This window comes from Pyrus communis, chromosome 9 (genome assembly GCF_041283825.1).
Source record: "Pyrus communis isolate YQ-2024b chromosome 9, ASM4128382v1, whole genome shotgun sequence".
NCBI classification, from domain to species: Eukaryota; Viridiplantae; Streptophyta; class Magnoliopsida; order Rosales; family Rosaceae; genus Pyrus; species Pyrus communis.
The window spans coordinates 13,123,547-13,138,542 of NC_142573.1; the positions used below are offsets into that span (position 1 = coordinate 13,123,547).

The following is a 14,996-nucleotide window of genomic DNA, read 5'->3' on the forward strand; positions in this document are numbered from 1 at the left end:
CGCAATTGTAGCCGAGGAAGAAACATATCTCGGCCTTCGGGTTCTAGAGCCTAAAGACAAGGTTGCTAATTCTACGAAGTTCAGTATTAAATTCGGCTTTCAGTGTGCCGAATGTAGTAACCTAGTAACGCCTCACTTCGCCGAGGAGGCTAATGAGATGACCTATTCCAACACGGACTTGGAAATCCTTGTTAACTGGGACTTGGATAAATAACCAGTCGGTCTCGAAACAGTGTTGTTTATCCAAACTGAAGGTGTTCATCGATCGGCTGATTCTACGGCTTCAATGCTATTTATCCAAACTGAAGATGTTGTCGGTTGCCTCCACATTGCTATTTATCCAAACTAAAAGTGTGTTGTGTGTTGATTTTGGAGAAGGCCTCTCAATGTTGTAGATACCCCTGTATTTATAATGCCGAATCGTGCGACGGCTAGTGCAATTCGGCCAGTGCAAGAGCCTTTGCCATGAACAATAAATCACGTATTGATACTAATGGATAATCAACCACTGTTTGATAATCATATTGAGCAATCCTTATCAACACTATTCGCGGCATGCATGGTTGAACGAGTTCCCAATATTCATGTTGAGTGAATCTGGCTTCATAAAAGTCTACATGTTGACTCACGGTGTAAAAGCATAAAAGACCAAAGGTTGATTATCTAATTGTTGCATCTTATCGGCACCATCATTCAAAAAGCCCATTGTTCCTTTGTAGCAAGTTGATACAATCCCATTTTAGTTCTAAGTCTTGCATGCAATCCCTATTTTCCGTAGATGTGATAATGCATTATCCCATTTAATTAAAATACTTGCATCTTGCCAGGATATTCGGTAGACATAATTACCCCATCTTGCATGCTAAAATAAATTTTGTAAACTAAATGATATGGAAGTTGGTGATTGAATTATTACTTAATTATTGATAAACGTGCTCATTTTTATTGGTAACATCTTATTAAATTTGCTAATTTAGTCTACAAATTTAGCCGAGCAGTAATCTTATAAAATTGCAACCGTATTATCCCTCACGGCACTGCCAAATTCTATCAAATCAATCTCCTAATGATGCATTACTCCACATGGCCAAAGCAATACAGAATAAGACAAAGGCATATCCCCATTATTCCACTTTGTTCAAATCGACTGGGATCTTAGATAATATTAAGTTAAAACAATTTAATATACTATTAAGAGATTATAATTATGATTGAAACCTCAATAATGATAAGAAATTACCTTAACAACTCTATCATCCAATGGTCTAGAACTCTGCTTATTCAAAGGTCTCAATTGCTCGGACCAATGGTGTAAAATTGGGTACAAACACATCTACACCATATAACCAAAGTACAACCTAATCAATTAATTTTCAACAATATTAAAAGCATATGCACAAAATATGTACATAGTATGCACAAATGAAGATCGAACAAACTATGAACAAAATTAACTTTCAAAATGCATGCAATTACACAACCCTAAAGCTTAATCAGTTAATTTCCCCCAAAATAAGTGCAAAAAACAGTCAATCGCACCCAAACCCTAAATTCCCAAATTGGGAAAAGCTAAGTTCAAGTAATGAAAATTCAATTAAAAAAATACCTCTTTTTTTTTTTTTTTTTTTTTTTTTTTTTTTTTTTTGTTGCCATTACAATTGTTTGAATCGATGGATACCAAACTCGCTTTGGCCACAAAACTTATAGAAAAGATTGGAAACTTGGCATCAGTCGAAAAATTGAAGAGCATTTGGGTCACGTTGTTTGGGGCTAGGGTTCTTCCAGCTGGGGTCGGGCAAGAGAGATTTTCGGACAAGGAGTATATGTTGATTAGGTTGGACGAAATAACCCATTCATATGGGAGGGCAACCTGGTCATTTCAAGTTTTAATAAAATCCTATTTTTGTCATATACTTATGCATGTCGTGTGCATGTTCTGTTCATATCCTAAAACTCCTATTTTGGTCCCAAAATTAAGAAAATGGTCCATTAATGTCAATTTTCCAAAGATAAATGTCAAATGTTAATTTCATGGTTGACGTGGCAATGTCAGATTTTTTCTTCCTCCAACCTATATGTTCTTTTGTTATAAATGATAGGGTAAATTACATTTTACCCCCTCAGGTTTTGGTACAATTGCAACCTCATACAACATCTTTAAAACATTTCAATCTCATATATTTATTATTATTTCATTTCAATTTTATACATCCGTTAGAAAATATGTTAAGTTAACTGTTAAGTGATGACGTGGCAAATATGAGGTCTTCGTTTATGCTGACATGGTTGCCAAACGTGTGCCACGTGGCATAAACAATTAATAAAAAATTAAAATCTAATTTAAATATTAACATATTAAAATAATTAACTAAAAAAAAAAACAAATTCTTTATCTTCCCACCCCTTCTCCCTTCACCAACCCTGTTCCTTATCACCACCCCCTTCTCCCATCACTTTTGCACCAAGCTTCTCCCTCCAGCACCACCACAATCCCCCATCACCACCTATTCCTCCATCACTACCCATTCCCCCATCACTTCCGCACCAAGCTTCTCTCTACAGCACCACCACCATCAATTTCCTCATCTGCAAAGCCCCGAGCAACCCAGTGACCCCTAATTTTTCCTCCACCTTCATCACCACCTCAAACTTTTTCCTCGATTTCTTTTTCCAAGTGGTGCCCTTCACCTTCGTCTCTTATGTCAGCCAGCAGCTCTCGCTCACTCTTTACCCGTCCCTTAGTTGTTGTTCTCACACATGACCACCTAAACACCCTTACCTCACCAAATGACTCATCGCTGCACCAACTCAGCTTCAAATGACTCGCTCGATTGGGATGATTTCAACGACTCTGTTGCCACACAATCCGAGGAAGAGCTCGACTTGGGCTCTTGGCCCCAATCTTCGAACCTGACCATTTTAAGCCTGACTTAGCCATCAACCCTGACACTGCGCCCATGGACGATGGAGTTTTGGAGATCGAGGAGGAGCTCGACTCGGGCTCCAGGCATCTTTAAAGACGAATAGGGCCTGGAGGTTTCTTTGAGACCCATCATCCAATTGAATTACTTGGATTTGGGATCTAGGGTTTAATCGCCAATGGGGAATTCGAATCAAATTAGATGCAGAAATTAGGAATTTGGGATTTTTGGTTAGAGAATGAGGTGCAGAAGTGATGGGGAATGCGGGTGGTGATGGGAGAATGGTGGTTTGGGTGGGTGATAGAGATTTTACCGCACATGCAAACGGGTTAAAAACTCCTATATTACTTGCAAGAATGACAAGGTTATTGTAGTATAAAATGGTTCTCGCAATGTCGTTCTCCACAGGGATTATTAAATAATTCAAAACAAACCAAATTCCAATTAATTATTGTAAAGTAGAAAGTTGAGATGATTGGTTTTAAAACCTACTTAAATTAAAACGAATTAATTAATAAAAATAAACTAATCTGCAATATTAAAGATGAAAGGGAAAGAAAACTGTTTTGGAAAAATCAAATTAAGAAAGCACTAGGATTCCACCATCACCTAGCAATCCTATGTATTTTTATCCAATTACTTATGATCTACACATGCCACTTTGAAGGTTAGGTTTTTCTAATTTATATTCTACTTGGAACCTCCAACATAGAACGTATGTCTAACATGCAACCCGTCCGGACGTTCGGATCAAATCTGAACATGAAAGACTCATTATGTTTTATGAAAACCCTTTGAAAAACCATGCAACCCTTAAGACGTGGTGTTCATCTTAAGTGAAATTACAATTATTAATCACAAGAAGCCAGCGTCAATTTCAGGGAACCTTTCGACCAAAACTGCATCAAATTACTTTTCTAAGGATCCTAATGGTGATCAAGAATTAAGACAATTAGATAGTTTTAATCACGGTGATTAGTAATTCAAAGTGCACATGCAAACAATCATAAGCAATTGAATAAAATTACATATTCATGCTAAGGCTCAAGGCTATGCCCTAGAAAAAGGAATTAGTTGCGCATATTCATAATTGAAATCATAGAAAATATTATTAAGAATAAAAGGAATGAAAACACCTTAAAGTAGAAAATCTCCAAGAACCCTAGCAATTACTCGCTGACTCCAAAATTGCATAAAAGAAAGCTTCCCCCCATAACTAGAACCGGCCAAAGCCTTTTAATATCTCCCTAAAGCCAGCGCACAAACCCTAACAATCAAGTATTTTATTCCCACTAAGAAACTAAATAATAATAAAATAAAATAGAAAATAAAGTCCTAATTAAACTAGGAAAAGCTGCACAAAAACTATTCAGCCGCGTTTTAGCCTCAAATCTCCTCCAAATCGGGCCCAAATAGCTTGTTTCAAAGATAAGAATGTTCTGAACACATCTCCAGAAAGCCATGAACCTATCCGAGGTCATCTTGGGCTCCAAAAACGCAAGTTAAGCCCAAACTATTCCAGCACTGCGCATTGCTCCTTTATTTTATTACCAGAAAATCATCGCTTGGTAGAAAAATATGATATTTTGATGCGATCAAGCCAAGTGACTCACGAACGTCCTCCAATTGGAATTACTCCAAAATTCATCCATTTGGCCACGTTTTGCTCCAGAAGAAGTCGAAAGTCCTATATTAGAAATACAATTCAAAGTATCAAAATTCTTCTAAAATATTAACCAAAGTATACTAAGAATAGGGTAAAATATATAATATGAAATTTACTCATCAGTGGGGAAGATGAAGATTTGTGTTTTTTGTTAATTAATTATTTTAATATTTTAATATTCAAATTAAATTTTAATTTTTTTATTAATTGTTTGGCTACGTGACACACATTTGGCAGGTACGTCAACACAAATGAGGATTTTATATTTGTCACGTCATCACTTAACGGTTAACTTAACAGATTTTCTAACAGATGTATGAAAATGAAATGAAATAATAATAAATGTATGAGATTGAAATGTTTTAAAGATGTTGTATGAGGTTGCAATTGCATTGAAACTTGAGGGGATAAAATGTAATTTACCCTAAATTATATTTGTAGGGCCACTTAGTACTACGATTTAGTGGTATTTCTTTTCACTTGTAAGTGAGAGGTTTTATGTTCGATTCTCACCAAAGAATTTGAACCATGTTATTGCTAGCAATTTGATATTATAGTGATCGTGGATATTCATAGAGAAGAGTGCGTATTGGGTCGTATGGGATTGTGTGTAACCCCCGTCGGTGAGTGCTTCTTCTTCGGACATTGGTGGTAGCCTTTTCTCTTCATTATGGAAAACTATATGGAAGGCTAAAGTCCTGCCAAGAGTGAGGAACTTTGTGTGGAGAACTTGCCAGAACATTCTCCGACAAAGTCAAATTTATCAAGAAAGGGAGTATCGACGGATACGGTTTGTGTCTTCTGTATATGGGTTCCGAGATTGAGGCATATGTTCTAAAAATGTCATTTCACTAGAATGCAGAAATCCTGCTTTCGACTTGCTTGTATGGTGATGTGGCATCTTTGGTAGGAAAGGAATGATCAAATTTGAAAAGGAAAACATGGGTCTCCAGGGGTGATGGCACAACATTCCATGGCGTGGCGGTAGGAATTTCAGCCAGCTGCAGTTCTCAGGTCTACTGCACAGCAGCGGGGGCTGCACAGTCCGCATAACATGAACCACGGGATGAAGGGATGGGTGCTAGAAAAGGGTTGGGTACGGCTTAGTGTGGATGGGGCGACAAATTTGCAGGCCAATATAGGTGCGGTAGGTGCTGTCTTGCAGGATGCACAAGGGAATTTTGTGGCAGCAGGGACATGGTTTTTGCCTACAATCTCGTCGGCATTTCATGCAGAGATGCACGCGTTCCTTCATGGGGTGGAATTGGCATCACATTTGGGGTTCCAAAAGGTACGAATTAAGAGTGACTCATCCCAAGCTATATCCATCATCAACACTTGTGTGGATCGTGCTTCCACAATGGATTTGTTAACGGGGGATATACTTCATAGTCCAGGTATATTTATTACTTCAAATTTTATTTTTGTTTCTAGGAATAATAATGGGATTGCCTATTGTTTGCCAAAGGTAGCATTGTCTAGCAGTTCAAAACTAGCTTGGATTGAGGAGCCTCCAACTGTTATTTAAGCCCTTGTCATCCAAGAATCAGTGTAAGCTTTCTCAGTTTAATGATATCGTCTTTGATTCAACCCCCAAAAAAAAAAAAAAAAAAAAAAAAAAAAAAAAAATTAAGTGACATCACATTTTCTCATATGTCAAATTTGACATATGAAAATTCATATGTTAATTTACATAGGGTTGACATATCGGTTGAAGCTTATTTCTACTTTCAAATTTGACTACATGGCATTCTACTTAGAATTTGACATCTCCTTTAGAAATGGTCTTAGCGAGTCAAAATTTAATTTGTTGGTGACATTTATTTCACCGAAGTTTCAATGACGGTGATACGATTTTCTCATGCTGCCATCGGTGGTGATACAATCTTCTCATAATATGTTGCCACTGGAGGACAAAGTTGTGGATGAGGTTGTGGGTGGATTTTAGTAGGTCAATCCCAGAAGTGCTTGTGCCAGTTGAAGTAGGGGAACCTTCAAGGCAGTAAAAAGCATATCAACACAGCTTCGTTTTGTTGGTCAAAGCAATCCTAAAACGCAACACATCTTTTGATTCTGATTTTCCACCTTAGGGTAGCAGAGCATTACCAACATTTTTAGTCTTCAACTCTAGTGTTGAAAATAAAACTTGAAAAAACCGTTGTGATGTCCCTGGTGTGTCAATAACATAAGTAGAACATGTTTAGGAGAAGAAATGGATTGGAGAATAATGTAAAAAGAAATTAGAGCAGATGTGCTGATACATCCCGACCGGAGTCGAGGTATGTTGGCCAACACCCAGAGATGACGTAACCAAAAAGGAAAGTGATGCATAAAAATATGGACAAATTTAAACCAAAGCTAACATTTATTTAAACTAATGCAGAGAGTGCACAGTAGTGGGAAAAACCCATAAAACACAAGTGTTCAGAGTGTAGATGACAGTAAGACATAAATAGAACAGTCGAATCTAGTTAAGGTACTTATTACACAACTGGAAATAAGCTCCTACATTTATTTATGGAAATGTCAGAACTGCCAGAGATCCCTTGTACGCCATAGAAAATTCAGCTAACTAAGTCTTGGAGGGGCGAAAAACAGAAGGGTGAGTGGGCAAAAACAAAGGTTTATAAAACACATTTATTTTCTGAATATACTAACCCTTCACCGTAAAACATGTATAGTTTCCAGAAAAATAATACTACATATAAGTATGAAATCAAATGTAAATCAACAATAATTCCATAAATATGCCAATCATAATATCTCAACCGTAGCATAAGAAAATCAGGTGCTCATCAATCTATGCTAACACATGAGTTCATGCAGAGGGAATCTGACATGAACAGGACTGGGTATAATCATAATATGCGCTCTAGTACTATAATCACGTGAAGACTGGCGCTAGGTGCATCACATACAAGTCCTAGTTGCTTATTGCAACCTAGGACATGACTGGCACCTATAATGGATCCAAGGTGAGCGTGTGGTGCGATGTGAACATACACTTTAAGCTTGACCCTGGCCCGGGGTGAGTACTACACCGGTGCAAGCATGCATGACGAGCAAGTATAATGTATATGAGCATGCCATGACAACATATAATCCCAACAATATAATGGCATTTTTAAAATTAAATAAAATAAGACATGATAGGCATAAAATCAATCCAAAAGCACTTATGTAAACTATAATACTTTCTATATAATATATAAAAGTACACAATCCGGCTCACCTTAACACTAAATTATTAGCACAAACGTGTACAATTCTACCTATTGTTAACGTACTTCAACTAAGCGTAACTTTTTCGTTACAAATCTGATTCAGGTCTAACTCGCGCTCATGCATTCATAACAATGAGTACTATTTAATTACGATAAAAGGAAAAATAAATTAAAAGCCGAATAACTACGTTCACGTCAGGTTTCATTTTGCCAATAAGGACATAAACATCATTTTACACACTCGAGAATGAAATTATATAAAAAATTAGGGACAGGTCGTCACATGTGCTTTCCTGTGCATCCGACATCCAATCTCCCTTCCCGCAGTAAGGAATAGTTTAAATTAGGATATCGTAAGTGAGCTTACTCTATCCAGAAAAAGATTTTCACAAGCTGGAGTTTTGAAAAGCGCCAACCTCAGCTCCTCATGGACATTGAACAACAGATAAAATATCAGCTAGTAAATGAAAAACTCAAAGAAAAAGATATACTTTCCATGACCCATGTCAAAGAAATTAAAAAATTAAAACTAAAAAAATTATTCAACACGTGCATAAATTGATGAACCTTGTGAAGTAATCCATCGTCGAGAAAGGAACTACTCAACTTAAACTGTACGCGCAATGCTTCCACCTCATTCACACTAATTGGGAGAGAGAAACAGCGAGAAACATTATCCAATCTATTAATAATTAAATTTAATTAAAAAAAAGATATAATTTCTGAAAAGTTATATACTAAAAAAAAAGCTCATGTACAAACATGGAGAAGTGGCGGCGAGTCGAACGACGTCATCGTGGGTGAAGGAAAGGCGGTGAGGTTGACAGTGGCGATCGAAGCAACTAGCTAAGCTGAAGATCTGAATTATTCACAGAAGTAGCACAGATTGGTGTTGAGTGAAATTTTCCTTCTTATTTTCTTTGGAAACAAACAAAGAAAGATGAAAGTTAGAGGGTGAGAATAATACCGTAAAGCTGTAGGCGGAATAATTTATACGAAATAGTAGGTCACGGATTTGCAACCCGGGTCTCTCAGTGTTCGCCATTGGCGTTTGCAGAGAGAGATGGAGAGGGAGTTTGCCGGTAAATGCTGAAGGAAGGTAAAATATTCGTTTTCTTTTATATTTAAATATAAGGATAATGTTTGAGAGATCAAAATTTTTCATTAAATTTATAAACCAAATGATATGTCACCAATATGAAATGAGCACGTTAATCAAAATTAAGTAATAATTTAATCATCGACATCTACATTATTTGGTTTATAAAAGTTGATTTAGAAATTTAATATTCTTAGCATTATCCTAAATATAATATAAATATCGGTTTACTGAAAGTGCTAGAAAGACAAATCTTGTATTAAAACTCGAAATAACTCAGAAACATAGTTTAGTTGAGGGTCAGCTGACATTTTGAACTCTGGTGAATCTCCATAGATAACTTGGATGCTACCCCTTTAAAAGTTGGAGTTTGCCTTCATACGTGCCCTCTTACTATTTGATAAAATGCTTCAAAAAAGAGTTGTCCTTATTATTATTATTTAAATATTACCTAACCAAAATGACGTCATTTTAAGTCATGTTATTTTATACAAAAAAAAAAAAAAAAAAAAACACAGCTTAAACGAAAGATAAGATAGCCAGAAAAAAAAGATACACTAGAACTTGAAAAAAATAAAAAGACTGCAAGCCGCAGCGAGCAAACCCAGTCCCCAAAGAAACGCAATTTCAAAATTTCAATTTCTACTCTCAAATCTCAATCCCACCGAACTCAATTCCTAACGCCCAAACTCCTACTACCCCACTCCACTAAGGCCTCGTTTGGCAGATCGGACTATACTGACTATTTCTGTCGGATAAGATAAATAGTCACCAGATAGTACTGACTAAATTAGTCAGACGTTTGGTGCAGTATCGGACTAATGACCGTATTATTTATACTGTGTTAGGTATTATACTGGAGAGGAGGAATCAAACTTAAAATAAAATTTTAAAAAAAAAAGTGAAATCATTTTTTTGTTCCCAGATCTCTCCACACCCCCCAAACACCCTCCCTCTTTCTCCGTTCTTCTTCTTCTTCCCTGACTGCAGAAAAATCCCAAATAATTGTTCCTCAGCTCTCTCGGCTGCACCCCCTAAACTCCCTCCCTTTCTCTCCCATATTCTTCTTCCTCGACTGCAGAAGAATCCCAAATAAATTCAAATAGCCAGTTGCAGAAAAATCCCAAATTGAAATCATCTCTTCGTCGCACCATGTTTCTTTGCAAGACCTAGTTGCAGGGGAGGATGGCGAGCAAGGGAGGACGACGAGTAGGTGATGAGGAAGGCCACAAGGAGAGGACAATGAGGAAGTCGACGAGGACTAGGAGAGCAGAGATGGCGAGAGAAAGCAGCGCGACAGAAGGCGACAGGGAGGACGGCGATGGTGAGAGAAGGTGACGGGGAGGACGACGATGCCGACAGAAGGCGACGGGGAGGACGACGATGGCGAGAGAAGGTGACGGGGAGGACGACGATGCCGAGAGAAGGCGAGAGAGAGAGGGCCGAGTTTGCGAGAAAGGAGAGTGAAACCGACTAAATAATCCGAGCGTTTTGGTTGGTTTTATTAAGCATGCGTATATTGTGTTAAATAAGTAAACCAGTAAAATTAATCCGGCACTTATTTAGTACCAGTGAACGCCAAACACCCGGGTCTGTATAACTAATCCTAGCCGATCCTTTATCCGATCTGCCAAATAGGGCCTAAGGATTCTGACGACCGCCTAAATTTCAAAGTAGGTCTTCATAACTTATTTAAAAACAAATTTCTAATTGTTTTAATGAATTGGTTGAAAGTTGTTTCTTTTATGGATAATTAGATTTGATTATTGATGTGAATCATATATTGATATGTGTGTTTTAGAATTTTAGACTTTGGTTCTACTAGTTACTATTACTTGGTGAGAGCTTTTTTCGCTATGAATATTGTGAAAGTACATTACCTAATTGAATGAGAGATCAATGGTTGGTGATAGCATAGCGGTCTATATAGAGTTTAATGTTTTTTCTTCCATTGGTAATAAAGCTATAATGCAGCATTTTCAAAACAGAAAAATACGTCATGGACAATTAGAACTTGTACTGTTATTTGTTTTATAATTTATGAATAATGGAACTATGATTTAACTTTTAAGGTTATTATATGTCTAAGAAACATTTGTGAACTTTTACATATGACCCCTTGAATAATTATTTCTGGATATGCAACTGATGCTTAGTGTAAAATCATTATTTAAAAAAAAAAAATATAATGTTAAATTAAATGACATGGAAGTTGATGATTGAATTATTATTTAAGTGTTGATTAACGTGCTTATTTATTATTGGTGACACATAATTTAGTTTGCAAAATTTATGTAACATCCCACATCGCCCGGGGAGTAGATCATGTAAGCCTTATATGTATATTATCATCTCTACCTAGCACGAGATCTTTTGGGAGTTCACTGGCTTCGGGCTCCATCGAAACTCCGAAGTTAAGCGAGAAAGAGGCGAGAGCATTCCCAGGATGGGTGACCCATTGGGAAGTTCTTGTGTGAGTTCCCAGAAACAAAACTGTGAGGGGGTGGTAGGGGCTTAAAGCGGACAATATCGTGCTACAGTGGAGTCGAGCCCAGGATGTGGTGGGGGCCCGGGCCGGGATGTGACAATTTGGTATCAGAGCCTAACCCTGGGCGCGTGTGTGCCGACGAGGACGTCAGGCCCCCAAGGGGGGTGGATTGTAACATCCCACATCGACCGGGGAGTGGATCCTGTAAGCCCTATATGTATATTCTCATCTCTACCAAGCACGAGGCATTTTGGGAGCTCACTGGCTTCGGGTTCCATCGAAACTCCGAAGTTAAGCGAGAAAGGGGCGAGAGCATTCCCAGGATAGGTGACTCACTGAGAAGTTCTTGTGTGAGTTCCTAGAAACAAAACCGTGAGGGCGTGGTCAGGGCCCAAAGCAGACAATATCGTGCTACAGTGGAGTTAAGCCCGGAATGTGGTAGGGGCCTGGGTCGGGATGTGATAGTTTAACCTCCCTAACATTACTCTAAAAAAATCGTGACCCTAAAAAAAACTTTTGAATTAATTTAAAGATAGTGCTATTCACACACCCATTTTACTTCGTACACACTTTTGTTAATCTTTTACCATGGATCTTCTTTAATTCATTTGATTCGATAGTTAAAAATCAAGAGAGATGTGTAAAAAGTAAAAATTGACTTGTGGGCATCACTATTCTAATTTAATTCTTCATCCTTCAATTATTTGATTTTGATTTGCCTATTGTAAAACAACATAGTACACATACTATTCTTGTAGTTTTTAATGATAGAAATGGAATATAGACACACACTCTAATTCCAAGATATAATTAGAAATGTGATATTTACATACCTCTTTTTATTTCTTACACACTCTTTTAATTTTTTACTATTGGATCAAATGAATTTAAGAAGATCAAATGACATAATTTAACAAGGAATGTGTGAATAGTAAAAAAAGGTGTGCAGATAGCACACTCCTGCAATTATTAACAAAGGATCAATAACATTGATTTGATAATGGGTTCATGATTCATCTTATTTTTGGCACTTTTAAAATTTTAGGGTAAAGTACAAAAAACTACCTCAACTATTGGTGTCACGACACTTTCATATCTCATATTTTAAAATTGATAATATCATACCTCATCTTACGAATTTGTAACAATGTCAGACCTCCGTCATTTTTTCTGTTAATTTTTCTGTTAAGTGTTGACGTGGCTTGATTCGGAGCCCACTTTCTATTAAAAAATTACTAAAATATTATTAAAAACTAAAAAAAATATTTAATATTTTTTAAATATTAAAGTAATAAATAAAAGTAAAAAACAAAAAAAACAAAAAAAAAAAAAACCTTAGTCGTTTCTCCCCTCTCTCTCTCTCTCTCTCTCTCTCTCTCTCTCTCTCTCTCTTCCCCATCTTCATCTTCTTCCTGCTTAATCTTTAACACAAAAAAAGAAAGAAAAAAAAAATGAAAACCCAACCCCCCAACCCCACCCGCCCCACCCCCCTCCCCCCCCCAAAAGGAGAAGGAGGAAGAACCGAAGAAGAAGAAGAAGGAGGAGGAAGATGAAGAGGAGGAGAAAAAAAATTGGAAACTGCAACCCAGAAAAAAATAAAAATAAATAAAACCCAGAAGAATGAAGAAGAAGAAAAAGGAGAAGAAGAAGGAGGAAGAGGAAGAAGAAAACCCATCAACTCAACCCCTCCTCCCGGCCCACCCACGGAAGAAGAAGAAGAAGAAGGAGGCGAAGAGGAAGAAGAGGAGGAGAAGGAGAAAAAAAAAAAAAACCCAAACTGCAACCCAGTAGAAGGAAGAAGAAAGAAGAAGAAGAAAAAAAATTAAAATTAAAACACCCCCTCCTACGGAAGAAGAACAAGGAGAAAAGGAAAAAAAAAAAAAAAACCCCCAACCCAACCCAATTCGTCCCCCCCACCCAACGCGCACTCATCTCCCCTCCCCCATCTTCATCTTCTTCCCCTTTTCCCTCTACCTGCAACCCAGAAACAAAAAAAAAAAACAAAAAAAAATCGAACCCAGTTTTAGCCTAAGAAGAAGAACCCTCTCTGTCTCCTCCCCATCTTCATCTTCATCCCCTTTTCCCTCTACCTGCAACCTAGAAACAAAAAAACAAAACAAAAAAAAAAAACAAAAAAAAAAACAAAAAAACAAAAAGAAAAAAAAATTCATACCTAGTTTCGCCCCAAGAAGAAGAAGAACGAAAAAAAAAAGTGACAAATCCAGTTTTGCCCCAGGAGAAGAAGAAGAAGAAGAAGGAGGGGAGAGAAGAACAAAAAAAATTGAAATTGGTGCGGGTGAAGGAAAGGGGATGCCGCACCCCTAGGAAATTTGTTTTTTTGTTTTTTTATTCTTAATTTTTTAATATTTAATTATTTTTTAATCCAGCTGGATTAATGAGTGGTCCCAGTCTCTTGCCACGTCAGCACTTAACAGAAAAATTGACGGAGGTATGATATTGTCACAAATTCGTAAGATGCAGTATGACATTGTCAATTTTAAAAAATGAGGTATGAAACTGTCGTGATCCTAATAGTTGAGGTAGTTTTTTGTACTTTACCCAAAATTTTATTGTACACTTCTTACAAAAGTATTTTTATTTCTACGTATAAAAAATTTGGAGTACACAATAAAATTTTAAAATGCTGACAACAAAATCTTAAAAATAAGTATAAACTTTTGTCACAGAATTCCATGGGATAATGTAGACATTCCATATAAATTGTTCTCAAACTCAAGACTCAAGGACAAGGCTGCATTGTAAATTTGCAATTTCCCCATTTCAATTATTATTATTATTTTTTTTTTTTAAAAAGAACTAGAAAATGTCATTCACCAGGGCCGAAGCCAAAAGGAGTACAAAAGCCACCAGGGGCCAACAACATGTCGTCCTTGTTTAGAATGCGAACAGATGAAGATGGAGGTCATTGAACCCAAACTAAGTCGCACATTTCCGCTCCCACATGCGATGCCACAAAATCCGTCGTTCCATCGGCTGTTCTCGGTACCCAACACCAGTCACACAACCTGAAATTCGCACCTTTTCTGCGAATCCCAGTTTCCTTGGTCAATACTTCCATTCAGCCAATTTCCGCTTCTTTTGGCCTATTAATTACTAAGCAAAGCAACGTGGCCTAGCTAGTGTATAATGGATATGGATCATATGACATTCATAACTAAGCAATTTTGTATAATAATCTTGGTGCTCTTTCTTGTTTGTTTCCTAATCCATGATTTACAGAACTATGAAAGGTTAAAAACACTTTCAGATAATAAAAAATTATTTTTAGGAATTTTTTTTAACAAATAATATTATTTACATTAAGGGGCAGGGAATTGACTTAGTTTCACAATGGGCTTGCAACAATGTAGTTCAAATTCGCCTTTGGCGAGAATCGAACCTAAGACATCTCACTTACAAGTAAAAATGAATACTACTAGACCGTAATACTAATTGATTGCTTTTAAGAATGTTGTACAACAAATTTTAAAAGTACTTCTGAACTTTTTAACATCAAACTTTTCTTTAAAATGATATCTATTAAAAAATTCCTACTTCGAATCAAAACACTTATATATAAAAGTGCTTTTTTGGTAAA

General features: G+C 36.8%; 1 long non-coding RNA gene across 1 annotated transcript; it reads right to left on the reverse strand.

The window, feature by feature from the left end:
• Nucleotides 1-6,933: 6,933 nt before the first annotated feature.
• On the reverse strand, nucleotides 6,934-8,919 carry LOC148694283 (uncharacterized). The gene is made up of 3 exons (XR_015966954.1): nucleotides 8,779-8,919; nucleotides 8,574-8,670; nucleotides 6,934-8,454 (listed from the first exon to the last, which is right to left on the reverse strand). It is a non-coding gene; the product is annotated as an uncharacterized LOC148694283 (long non-coding RNA).
• Between the last annotated feature and the right edge of the window lie 6,077 nt (nucleotides 8,920-14,996).